This window comes from Pezoporus wallicus, unplaced genomic scaffold (genome assembly GCF_028554395.1).
Source record: "Pezoporus wallicus isolate ANWC-B61680 ecotype Strahan unplaced genomic scaffold, APGP_CSIRO_Pwel_v1 contig_8557, whole genome shotgun sequence".
Lineage (NCBI taxonomy): Eukaryota > Metazoa > Chordata > Aves > Psittaciformes > Psittacidae > Pezoporus > Pezoporus wallicus.
In genome coordinates, this window is record NW_026640202.1 from 273,553 (window position 1) to 285,986 (window position 12,434).

Sequence of the window (12,434 nt, forward strand, 5' to 3'; positions counted from 1 at the left end):
ATACTGTATGTATCAGGACTATGCAGGTTCCTTGATTTCAGCAACTTGGGTACGTAATGTTGAAATGTGAAAAATACATCAGTTGATCTTGTAAAGATAGTGGCTGCAATTGAAATATGTTGCAGAACAAAGCTGAATTTCATATCATTAGATATGTGTAATGTGTGAACAGGCTGGATCAACGTGGTGTTAAATACCTGGGTTTTCTTTGGTCAGGTACTGAAGTAATGAAAGAGTTGTACGGGGTTATTTTTTTTTTCTTTTTTTTAATTGAAACTGGTGGGGGTTTACCTTAAGTCTTTTTAGTACATTCGTGTGTTAAATATAGAATTACTTGGGCGCACAGAGGAAGCATTTTAAGTCTGTACACTTTGGGTCTGAGGCCAATATGAACAAGTTTCATAAAAAATACACTTAGAAATTCTTGAGGAGAGGTTATAAAAGGGATTTGAAAAGAACATACAGCCTCAACCGGCCAGCTGGCTGTGGGTAGTGAGCAGAAGCCTTTTTAGCAAGAAGCTCTGAAGGCACATCCTGTCGTGTCCATGATTCAATAGATCTGCTAAGGGTTCACATCCGCTGAACATTTCTCTGGTTTTCCACAGTTGTTCTTCGATCCTTATCCATCTCAGTTCTTCCATCTTGTGAATTAAATGCCAGGCTAGAAAGTACTTGGTTCAACTGAGCTTTCTCTGATGTTTTTTCTTGTAAACAGCAATGATTTAAAACCATATCGGTATCATCCTGAGTCTGGTGGGTCCATTAATTCCTGTGGGAGTTTTAGGTTGTGTTAAACTGATCTGCTTATGCTGGTTGCTCCTATAAGCAAATACAGCTTAAGTTGGTCTGCTCTGCCTTGTTCTGGCCTATGGAGAGCAGTAACAGTTTCCCATAGTTACTAATTTTATGCAAACGTGTCGCTGCTTCTCCCAGAGCCACAAAGCAGAAAAATGGCTCTTTAAGCCCCTCCTCACTTCCTAACCAAAATCATGTGAGCAGAGGAAGGCAGTTTGACAAGTAATTTTTTGGGAAACTGGGTTGGAAACAGCTTCCACAACAAACTGCAAGTCAGTGAGGATTTCTGACATCTCTGGGTGTTTGTTGGTGTTTTTTTTTTCTTTAGGTCCATATTTACATGTAACTGAATGAAAATTAAATACCTGTAGAGTTGCAAACCATGTTTCATTAGCATTTTTAGTGATAGTTTTAGAATGTTACTAAACCAAACAGCTATGGCATAGTGGCCTGTAGGTATAACTGTACTAGAGTTTAAAGGTATAGTTGCCCTCCTTTGCACTGGTACAGTCCTGTATTTTGTTGGAGTTGATTGAATGCTGATATTTGGAGAAGCACTGGAGAGATAGAAGGGGTATTACCTCATTGTTAATGGAGACATTAAGCTGAAATAAGATATAATTAGAACTAAAATCAGTTTTCAGACAATTTTTCCATAAAGGTAACTTTATTTATTAAAAAAGGAGCTTGGATAGGGGAAACACAAGTTTCTGTTATTTACTTCTATGTTATGTGGCTCAGACACCTGTCTTCTGTGTTATCAGGAAGAGATTCTCTTCTCCCTGGAGGGGTATTTCCTTAACATTTACCAAATTTGATTTTGGTTTCTAGTGTATCCAGCCATTGAAGGCAATGAATGAATCAAGTTTTCACTTTTGTTCCCTACTTTCATTTCTTACTTGCAGCAGGACTTCATTCTGGGAAATAAGAGTGCCTGTTTAAGAAGTGTCTAAGGAAGTGTGGGGCAGTGTTTATTTTCATATTGTAATCGGGATGAAACAATATGGGGCCTTTAATGTGTTTTGAATCCTTCTATGCCTTCTGATTAGGTTAAAAGAAGAAGAATTTTCAGATAGTAATTTGCAGAATAAAGCTTTTTCTCCCTTTGTGTAACCAATCTCTCTAGTTAAACCTATCAACTGAAATAAAATTTGCTAATTCCTCCTTGGTTCTGCTCAAATGTGGGAAGTCAGTATTTCACAGTGAAATATGATACATGTACCAGCTTCTATTCATTGCCTTATACAGAATGGTCAGTAGAACACAAATGCGTGTGTTCTGACTTGCTCCTTACCCCACAGCATCTGCATTTTACAGTACATTCATTCAATAGACAAAAATAATCCCTGCCCAGATACAGTCTGCTGGACCAATTGATTTCTCTCTCGAGGTTTAAGAGCACATGAGGATTTTTTGGTCATTGGTAAATGAGGTGTGGTCCAGATGTCCTGCGTTTGGTAAAAATCTGTGTTATGAATAAAACTTAACCATGACCTTGCCTTTGCGTGACGTTGTCTATACTGATGAAACAGTAATTTCCATGAGCTTACCTCAAAACAAAACATTGATGAATATTTAAGTTGTGTTCCTTTGATTAAATCTAAGACACAGTACTAAATATACATGTCCTGTTTTGTTGCATTGTTAAAGAACTGTGTGTGTTGAAGGGAACTGAGGTTTGTTGTCCCAAGAATAAATTTCTAACCTCTAAACTGCTCGTAATACTAGAACATATTTATTCTGAGTAGCAGAAATGCTCCACTGAAAAAGACAAAAAAATGTAAGTTGAACAGAAATATTTGAGAGAACATCCATTTGCCATTCTTGCATGATTTAGAACAGTGTATTATATGAGATCTGTTTATTAGATTTTTTTTTTTTTTTGTCCTCCGTGTGCAAGTGCTTGTACCTGCAAAAGTTCTTAAGAGCGTCCAGCCTCACTCAGGTAATGTATTCTGACAGTCTTACAGAGCTCTGCCCAGTGTAGTCTTGCGGAGGCCTTCCCATAAACTTAATTAGATGTGCTCCATACCTTCATGGTATCTCATACGTTGCTTGAGGGACTTATCTACAGCCTCATGGTTCCCTAAAAAATCCACTTCAGTAATTGTATTTCTTCTGGCAGCATATGCAGAAATTAAGACGTACTTGCTAATCTTGCACCAAAGCATGTTACTGAGACAGTGTAACACTGACTTGTACGTGAAGGCTTTTATGTCTTGAAAGTAAGTAAAGCTTACATGCAGCCTTACAAGAGCCTGTGCTTTAAGCTGGCTGGCTACTGTGGGGCTGGATCCACCCTTGGCACACAGTGAAATCCCATACGTGTTTCCTCCTGGCAGGAGACAGTGTGTGAGGCTAGCAGTTGGCCAGGCAACGGCACAGCATTTGAGACCAGATACTGCAGATTTAGTCACCTATTTGCTGTCCCCAGACTTGTGCCAAGTTCTGCTGGAGGCTTTTCATAGGTTGAGCTCGTTTTCATGCTCTCCTTCTTCAAAGAGCTTGACTTGACAGCTTCTTAAACGGAGGCTGTGGCTAGCATGAACTGACAGGGGTACACCCCCCATCTCTGAGATGGTGATCCTAAATGTGTCTAGTGCATGTCTACTTCAGTTCCTTTGTAATTCAGAGCTGAGCAAGTCTGGAACTTGCAGCGTCCTACCAGGGCACACTGACCCACACACACTTTCCATGTCCTCAAGGTGCATGCTGCACAATGGTTAAGAGAAGAACAGAGGCAATGGTAGAAATTAAGTGTAAAGGCCACAATAACAGGAAGGTAATTTATAACGAATTTGTATTACTATCGGTAAATGGAGTTTGTGCCCTAAGGGTTCAAAAACCATAAGGGCCATATTTACAGCTAATGAAGACATTTTTGTTAAGTCAACAAAATTTATTCTTATAGAGAGTTTAGGTTGCTTTAAGGATACAGAATTGTGTGATTGTAAAATTTCATTTAATTTAATTAGGTACATGAACAAGAAAGAATACTGCTTCAAGAAAGATTACCCACATCTATGTAATATTAATTGCTCAAATTAAAAAAAAAAAGCTTATATTCATGTACGCATACACAATTTGTATTTGAGCTGTTTATATTAGTTTAACTGTGGTGTTTCAAGTACATACCCAGCATACACCTAGGTATTTTGGTTTACTGTACCTGCTGACCTGCTGACCTCAGAAGTATTTGAGGGGAATTGCTTCAGACACAGATTGCAAAATGTTTAGGAAACAATTTTTGTCTGCTTGTTCCTTCTTTACAACTTGTGAATGTAGGTCACATAAGGACATGGAGGAATAATCTGGGAATTCATCCCAGTTAATAAAACAATACATAAGCTCACACAGTTCCAAAACTGTTTTTTTCCCAGTGAAAAGTGGGAAATGTCTTTTATATTTTTTTTTTATACTAGATCAAAGTTAATTCCAGGCTGTTACAGCTATGCTAATGCAGCCTCTGAAGCAGGTTTATAGAGACATTCATATTTAATTTAGCACAATAAAAATATTTAAATGAACTCGTTTTGTACAGTGATAATTTTAATAGCTGCAAGCCTGAATTTATTTTTCACTTTACCAGATTTTAGAAATATATTTATTTTTTCCATCACAACTTCCTTTTATTTATTGTATGGAACTCGATTTTTGTTATGCTCGAATGTTCTATTTTCCTCCCTTTTAAATAAGAAGTAGGATTAATAATTTTCCCTTCTGAGACATATCAAAATACAATTTTTACTTGCATAAAAATGTCCTTCTATTATGCTAGTGTCTGCTCACTTCTCGAACTTGGATTCTTTTCATGCATTATGTGTTCAGATTAAACCATCTAAATGTAGATGTGCAGTGGATATCAGAGCTCCCACTTACAGAGCTGCAGATGGAATCTGCAGTCAGGAATCTGTGCCTTTTGGAGGCACACTTGAAAGCAGGAAAAATATCCTAGGCAGTCTGAAATACCTTCAGCTATTTAGGCAACTGTTTTTTGCCCTATTTTGCATAGAGAGAGCTAAATATAGTTGTCTTCATTTTGTACTAAACCTCATACCTTTAGCTGCCTTGTTTGAATATGCATAATTCTGCATTCTTTTTTCTGTGTAGTATCATAGAATCATAGAATAGTAAAGGATTCCAACCCTCCGGCCATGGGCAGGAGCACCTCACACTAAACAGTGTCAGCCAAGGCTCTGTCTAACCTGGCCTTGAGCACCACTAGGGACGGAGCATTCACAACTTCCCTGGGCAACCTATTCCAGTGCCTCACCACCCTAACAGGAAAGAATTTCTTCCTTATATCCAGTCTAAACTTACCCTGTTTAAATTTTAACCCATTACCCCTTGTCCTGTCACTACAGTCCCTAATGAAGAGTCCCTCCCCAGCATCCTTATAGACCCCCTTTCAGATACTGGAAGGCTGCTATGAGGTCTCCACACAGCCTTCTCTTCTCCAGGCTGAACAGCCCCAACTTTCTCAGCCTGTCTTCATATGGGAGGTGCTCCAGTCCCCTGATCATCCTCGTGGCCGTCCTCTGGACTTGTTCCCACAGCTCCATGTCCTTTTTATGTTGGAAGACACCAGAACTGTACACAATACTGCAAGTGGAGTCTCACAAGAGCAGAGGGGTACTTTTCTGATAATCTGTACTATTCCATAACATTCTGCTTATTTCCCAATAAGCTAATGAGCCTCATATGTTGCAGCTTCACCTTAGAGCTACTTAATTTTTTGGGCTGGCAAGTGTACTATTTGCTAGTGTGATGAATACCAGCAGAGCTCCCAGGTCAGCAGGGTTTGTGGCATGAGCTCCGATTATGTCCTGGGCAGAGACTGAGAGTAACATGAATGCATCTTTGCCAGACTTTGCCGTGTGACTGACACACCTCAAGGTCATTTAAACGAGGAGCCTCATCCCTCCAGCTGTCCAGTTGTTCATTATCTCCCTATTTTTTCATACTAGAAGCTGCTCCACACAGTGGTCCTTCGGCATCTCTGTCAGTTACTGTGGGGGAATGGTGAATACAGTAATTTCCCCTGGCAAAGCAGAAGGCCTCAGAAACGTGGGAGCTGTTTAATAGACATCATCTTTGGATTTGACTCAATCAGCTTGGGTAATCCAATTCACCTTTCCTCCTTTCCCAGGGGTTAGGTAACCTGGGAGGTGTGTTCTATAACTCTCATGCCCCAAGTTGCCACTGACAGCATTTCACCCTGATGGGTGATACTTCATCAACATCTGAGCTCTAGAAGTATGTAATTTCACTACTGTAGGATGTTGCTGGTCCGAGCATTCCTCTGAGAAGTCCTGGATCAAGATCTTCACCCTCACAGTAAAGAACTTCCTCCTTATATCCAATCTAAACTTCCCCTGTTTAAGTTTTAACCCATTAACCCTTGCCCTATCACTACAGTCCCTAATGAAGGGTCCCTCCCCAGCATCCTTACAGGCCCCAGCTGCTCAGTCGGAAGCTGTAGGCCTTCAGCTACAGCCAAGATGAGGAGTCTTCTCACTGGATTTACAGGATAACAGTGGGATGAAGTGGCAGATGGGAGTTGTGTAAAGGCATAGATTTGACTTTTGTGATATATGGAGAAATTAGTCTAAACAGGTAGGTTCCTTTGAATTGCAGCATATTATCTGCTGACAAAGGGAAATTTGTCCATCTCTTCATGGAGTCTGGGGGTACCAGGGCCATTGTGGCTTGGCTTGAAATGTTCAGAAGGAAGATCAATAGCTGTGTGGAGTCTGAGCTGACAAAATGTTTTATGGTTTAGAAAAAACTCTAGTTCTGTAGATTGGAGTCAGTGTAATGACGAACTGTTTCTCACACATGAAGAGCATTCTTTTATTTTTAATTATTTTTTGATGTTCAGAAAGACTAGACATACCTGCATGTGGAACAATTCTAATCTTGTTAGGAAGGGACAAAAGATAATGGAAAAGAGCAGAATCTTTATTAGCTTAAGCTACGAACTCTCTCGCGTCCTCTCAGACAGTAGTGCCATACTATAGTTGGTAGTAATTTTTTTTATTGTGGTCATTTACTCATCTTAATTCTTCTAACTGGTATGTCTTTGCTGTGGCCTTTCTCTGCATTACATATTTTCTCAAGCATAGGCAACTATCAAGTATGAAACACAAGCCAAAGCAGACCTGGCAGTAAAACCTGAAAAACTCAAAACTGTGATCCAGCATAGTGTATCCTGGTTTACGTGTACAGGGGTGGAACTGTCGAGAATGTAAATTTGAAACTTGTACCTACAGACAAAGCCTTCAAAATAGATGCCTTATTTCTGGAGGTTTCAGGTATTTCTGAGCAAGAAATCTGTTCCATAATGTAGAAGAAATTGCTATAGAGTCATTCCAGGAGCCAGGATCAGAAAGCTTGGCACAGGGAGGTGTAAGTTCTACCACTCTGCTTTGGCTAAGCCATTTCAGCTGGAGGTAAGAGTCATTTTGGCAGAGAGCAGAGTAGTATTTCCATCATCACTTTCCACTGTGATTAGGCTTGGCTCTGATGGCTAGCAGAAAAATCCAAGGGAAAGCCTTAAATCTGTGCACTTCTGAGTTATTTTCACCACTCTTGCTTCCTCGCCAATTGTATATATTTCAAATAAGCCATTTGTCTTCCCTCTGTGATAGTATGTGTGCTCTCACATTGGTAAGAAAGGATTTCACCTTCCTTTCTTCTCTGTTGGGAGCATACATAGACTTTAACAGGAAGGGATTTGGGATTTCTAAGAGTGGAAGACACATACTGGAAATTAATTACAGACAGGCCTATATTTTGTAAGAAAACACAGAAAAAAAACATAGTGCTGAAATTTTCAGGTATAGTAAAATTATGCCCCCAAAAATCTGTACTTAGGCTTGTAACTGAATGGATCCAGTGTTTCAAATGCTAACCTATATTGCCAGAGACTTATCTCTTTTTGTCAGTTCCTCCAAACTATGTCTGTGACTCCCAACATTTACTGAAGTTTCAAGCCCCTGGATATCTTCACCCACAAGCCTGCCAAAAGCACACGAACAATCAGCTTTACTCAGACACCCTGCAAAATAACGTACTTCCCGTAGTTATCCCATTCACTTATCTCTGTTATCTTTAACATTCCTGCTATTGTGTTTATTTCCTTCATTGCTCTATAGTTGACATTATTATTTTCTTCTCTTTTGAACACAAACTTGCCAGTTTGCTGTCTTTTGATTGCTAGGTTTTGAGGTCATTTGCAAAATTGGCCACACCTCTGTGGTTAGTGCCAGATGCAGTAAAGTCAGTCTTTGTGCCTCTCAGCTGCAATATTTGTAATCCCAGTGTACATCTTCGCTATCCCAGGCAGACCTGTAGAATGCAGCCAAGCCATCAGCATGCATACTGTTCCTCCTGTGAAACAGAACTGTTCCTCCTTTACCAGTGATGAGCTGTACTGAAAACTGCTGGCTGGTGGTGGCCACTTGTGTCTTGATTTTCGAGAAGCAGCAGTGAGGCTGGTTTGAAATACGAACTTTTGCCCATTGTCTAAGAAGCTAACAAGTGGGAAAAAATCCTAGTTTCAGTTTTTACTTTCACTTCTTTTGATTTTTTAAAATGTAGTTGTATATTTAACGGATGGGGGTAGAACAGTTGATGTCATCTATCTGGACTTGTGCAGAGTGTTTAACACTGTCCCGCACGACATCATTGTCTCTAAATTAGAGAGACATCAATTTGATAGGTGGACCACTCGGTGGATAAAGAACTGGCTGAATGGCCGCACACAAAGAGTTGTGGTCAATGGTTCAGTGTCCGGCTGGAGACCAGTAACGAGTGGTGTCCCTCAGGGATCGGTGTTGGGACTGGTCTTGTTCAACATCTTTGTCGGTGACATGGACAGTGGGATTGAGTGCACCCTCAGCAAGTTTGCCAATGACACCAAGCTCTGTGGTTCGGTTGATACGCTGGAGGGAAGGAATGCCATGCAGAGGGACCTTGACACGCTTGTGAGGTGGGCTGATGCCAACCTCATGAAGTTTAACCATAACAAGTGCAAGGTCTTACACCTTTTTGGGAGCAATGCCAGGCACAGCTACAGGTTGGGCAGAGAAGAGATTCAGAGCAGCCCTGCGGAGGACTTGGGGGTGTTGGTTGATGAGAAAATGAACATGAGCCGGCTTCAGTGTGCGCTCACAGCCCAGAAAGCCAACCGTATCCTGGGCTGCATTAAAAGGAGCGTGACCAGCAGGTCGAAGGAGGTGATCCTGCCCCTCTACTCTGCTCTTGTGAATCCTTACCTGGAGTATTGTGTGCAGTTCTGGTGTCCTCAGCATAAAAAGGACATGGAACTGTTGGAACAAGTCCAGAGGAGGGCCACGAGGATGATCAGGGGACTGGAGCACCTCCCGTATGAAGATAGGCTGAGAAAGTTGGGGCTGTTCAGCCTGGAGAAGAGAAGGCTGCGTGGAGACCTCATAGCAGCCTTCCAGTATCTGAAAGGGGGCTATAGGGATGCTGTGGAGGGACTCTTCATTAGGGACTGTAGTGATAGGACAAGGGGTAATGGGTTAAAATTTAAACAGGGTAGGTTTAGATTGTATATAAGGAAGAAATTCTTTCCTGTGAGGGTGGTGAGGCGCTGGAATGGGTTACCCAAGGAAGTTGTGAATGCTCCATCCCTGGCAGTGTTCAAGGCCAGGTTGGACAGAGCCTTGGGGATGACATGGTTTAGTGTGAGGTGTCCCTGCCCATGGCAGGGGGTTTGGAACTAGATGGTCTTAAGGTCTTTCCCAACCCTAACTATTCTATGATTCTATTTTATGTGAATTATTCGAACAGTTTGCACTGCGCTAGCCAAATGGACTGGGTTAAAAAAGGGACTGTGCAGCAGAAGGAAAAGTAGCTCAAGCAAACACTAATCCATATTATAAAAGCATATTGCATGGGTTACAATGAATCATTCCGTGCAGCAAAGTACACACACAGAGCAAATTGCTTTCAGTACCACCCATCTGTACCAGGAAAAACAAATCCTTGTTACTGCACATTCATGGCATACAATGAAGTGACCGTGGCAAGGGGTAACATTTTTTCATTCATTTAAACAATGGTGCAGTTATTGTGCAGTAACTTGCAGGTTTTTAAAGACTTTTAGAACCAAGAGGCTGTCTACAGCATTGCACCTTTTCTTTCCGTGCTGTGCTGTTCAGAAGTGGCAGTGTGACTGGGAATTGGAGAGCCATCATTGAGCAGACCTGGTTCCCACCAGTATAAATGAGGGGGTATTGTGTGCATCTCAGCAATATTTTTGTATACCTGGGTTCTCTTCAGGTATTCCAAGGGATCAGACATCGAAAAGATACATTTTAGCATAGGAGTTCACAAGATGCCATCCTTGAAACACACAGAGCATCCCTGAAAGCTTTGTGCTGGTCACCACCCTCATTAGAAACAGGATTCTCAGGGTTGCAGCAGCACTTCCAGCATGGTTGGATACTTGATGAACTGGAGCTGCCATTTGGGGGATGCCTGTGTCGAGCCTTGCAGAACATTTTGTCAGAGGGGCTCCACAGAGTCCCCCAGTTGCTTGTTTCCAACCTCAGCTGCTACTGTTGCACTCCAGCAGAGTACAGATATCCAGGTGTTTATCTGCTTCTGAGGGTAACAGAAATGAGAACGGTCATGAGATAGTGCTGGGAACTTGGCTGTTGTGTTTCTCTCCACAGTGGCAAGGTTCCCTGTGGGGAATAAAAATACTTGACCTAGGCTGTTTTCTTTTTCTGCTGTTGGAGAAGTGCTCAAATAAGCTATGATGCTGCAGGTGGGAAGCAGAGCTGCAGACTACCTTTAAGGACTCTCCAGACTCTCTACTTTGTTTTCTGCAAATTAGAGATTTCTCTACTTTGCAGAGAACATTCCTGCCTATTGCAGAAGCATGCTGTAAAATTAAATAGTAACAGCAATGATTAGTTTTCTGCAGAACTTTTAGAAAACACTCATCCTATTACGGATTTTAAATTCTTTTTGCATGATGTGGTGAAGACTCTCAGAGAGATTTATTTTATTATAGATAGTTAAAAACCTTCTGCAGAGTAGGAAATTCCATGCTAAAGGGTATAGAATAGCAATAAAGTAGGGTGATTGGTCTGTTATCTAAAGAGCCATGCATTATGTCAATTTGGTCCCATATTTCATTCTCGTTAAGTTGTTCAAGGAAATTTTCCTGGGATTTTAAAAGAAAGCAAAAGGAAACTATTAAATATTGTGTAGCTGGAATTTATATTGTGTCAGCCTTGCACCAAAGAAGTGAGATGCAGCAAACTTCACACCAACTTTAAAAAAGGACTCAAGGAAATCACACATCACAAAATTTGTACTCTGGGCAAGGCAAGTTGGAAGAAACTTGACAAAAGCTTATATTGGTAAATTAATTGGCAAATATTATATATTTGGGAGTCTGTGTAAGTTATGGTTCTTTCAAAAGACACTTAATGTCTGTCACCTGTAGCTACTGACTCAAAAAGAGATTTCAGCATTCACACAGAAAGTGGTGGTTCAATTCCTCCAATGTGGATTTTCAGAGAGCCTTTGATACAACACCATAGTAAAGGTTCCTTAAAAAAATGCCAGGGGATAAAATGGAAGGATTTCCGTGGATTAAAAATTAATCAAAAGGGGAAACAAAGGACCAAATTATGAGTTCCCACTGCAGAAACACTGAAGCATGTTCTCCTTTAGTAGGCCATACAAGCAGAAACTAAATCAACAGGACCTCTGCTGCTAGGAAAGCTCCCTGGCAGAATGGATTAAAAAAACAGTGCATGGTGGCAAGAGAAGAGAAGAATGTGAGTGAGCAGGAGCCCTCTGGTGCTGCTGGATTTTATTCAAACCATCTGTTTTAATCCACTTGCATATATCCCGGGTTGATCTTTGCTTGCAGTGGAGTGTTTTTCTGGAAGTTGAAAAAGTAATTGTTAAAGGAATGGAAATTATTAGTGGTTCATGGTTTGGCAAGAAAAAGAAATGCCTTTTAAAGTTCTTAGTGTCTGTTCTAGAGGGCTTCTACACCAGAAATCATAGAATCATAGAATGGCTTGGGTTGGAAAGGACCTTAAGGTCATCTAGTTGCAACTGCGCTGCCGTGGGCAGGGACATCTCACACTAGACGGTGTCACCCAAGGCTGTGTCCATCCTGGCCTTGAACACTTCCAGGGATGGAGCATTTGCTGTTTCTTTGGCTAACCTGTTCAATTGCCTCACCCTCACAATAAAGAATATTTTCCTTATATCTAACCTAAACTTTAAGTTTTAACCCATTGCCCCTTGTCCTGTTGCTACAGATGAAGAGTCCCTCCACAGCATCCTTATAGACACCCCCTTCAGATACTGGAAGGCTGCTCTGAAGTCTCCACACAACCTTCTCTTCTCCAGGCTCAACAACCCCAACTTTCCCAGTCTTCATACAGGAGGTGCTCCAGTCCCCTGATCATCCTCATGGCCCTTGTCTGGACTTGTTCCAACAGTTCCATGTCCTTTTTATGTTGAGGACACCAGAACTGCATAAAATACTCCAGGTGAGGTCTCACAAGAGCAGAGTAGAGGGGCAGGATCACCTCCTTCGACCTGCTGGTCACGCTCCTTTTGATGCAGCCCAAGAT

General features: G+C 41.3%; 1 protein-coding gene across 6 annotated transcripts in view; it reads left to right on the plus strand.

The window, feature by feature from the left end:
• The window catches only part of GHR (growth hormone receptor), a 133,884-nt gene that overhangs the window by 59,439 nt on the left and 62,011 nt on the right, over nt 1-12,434 (plus strand). The window lies entirely within an intron of this gene.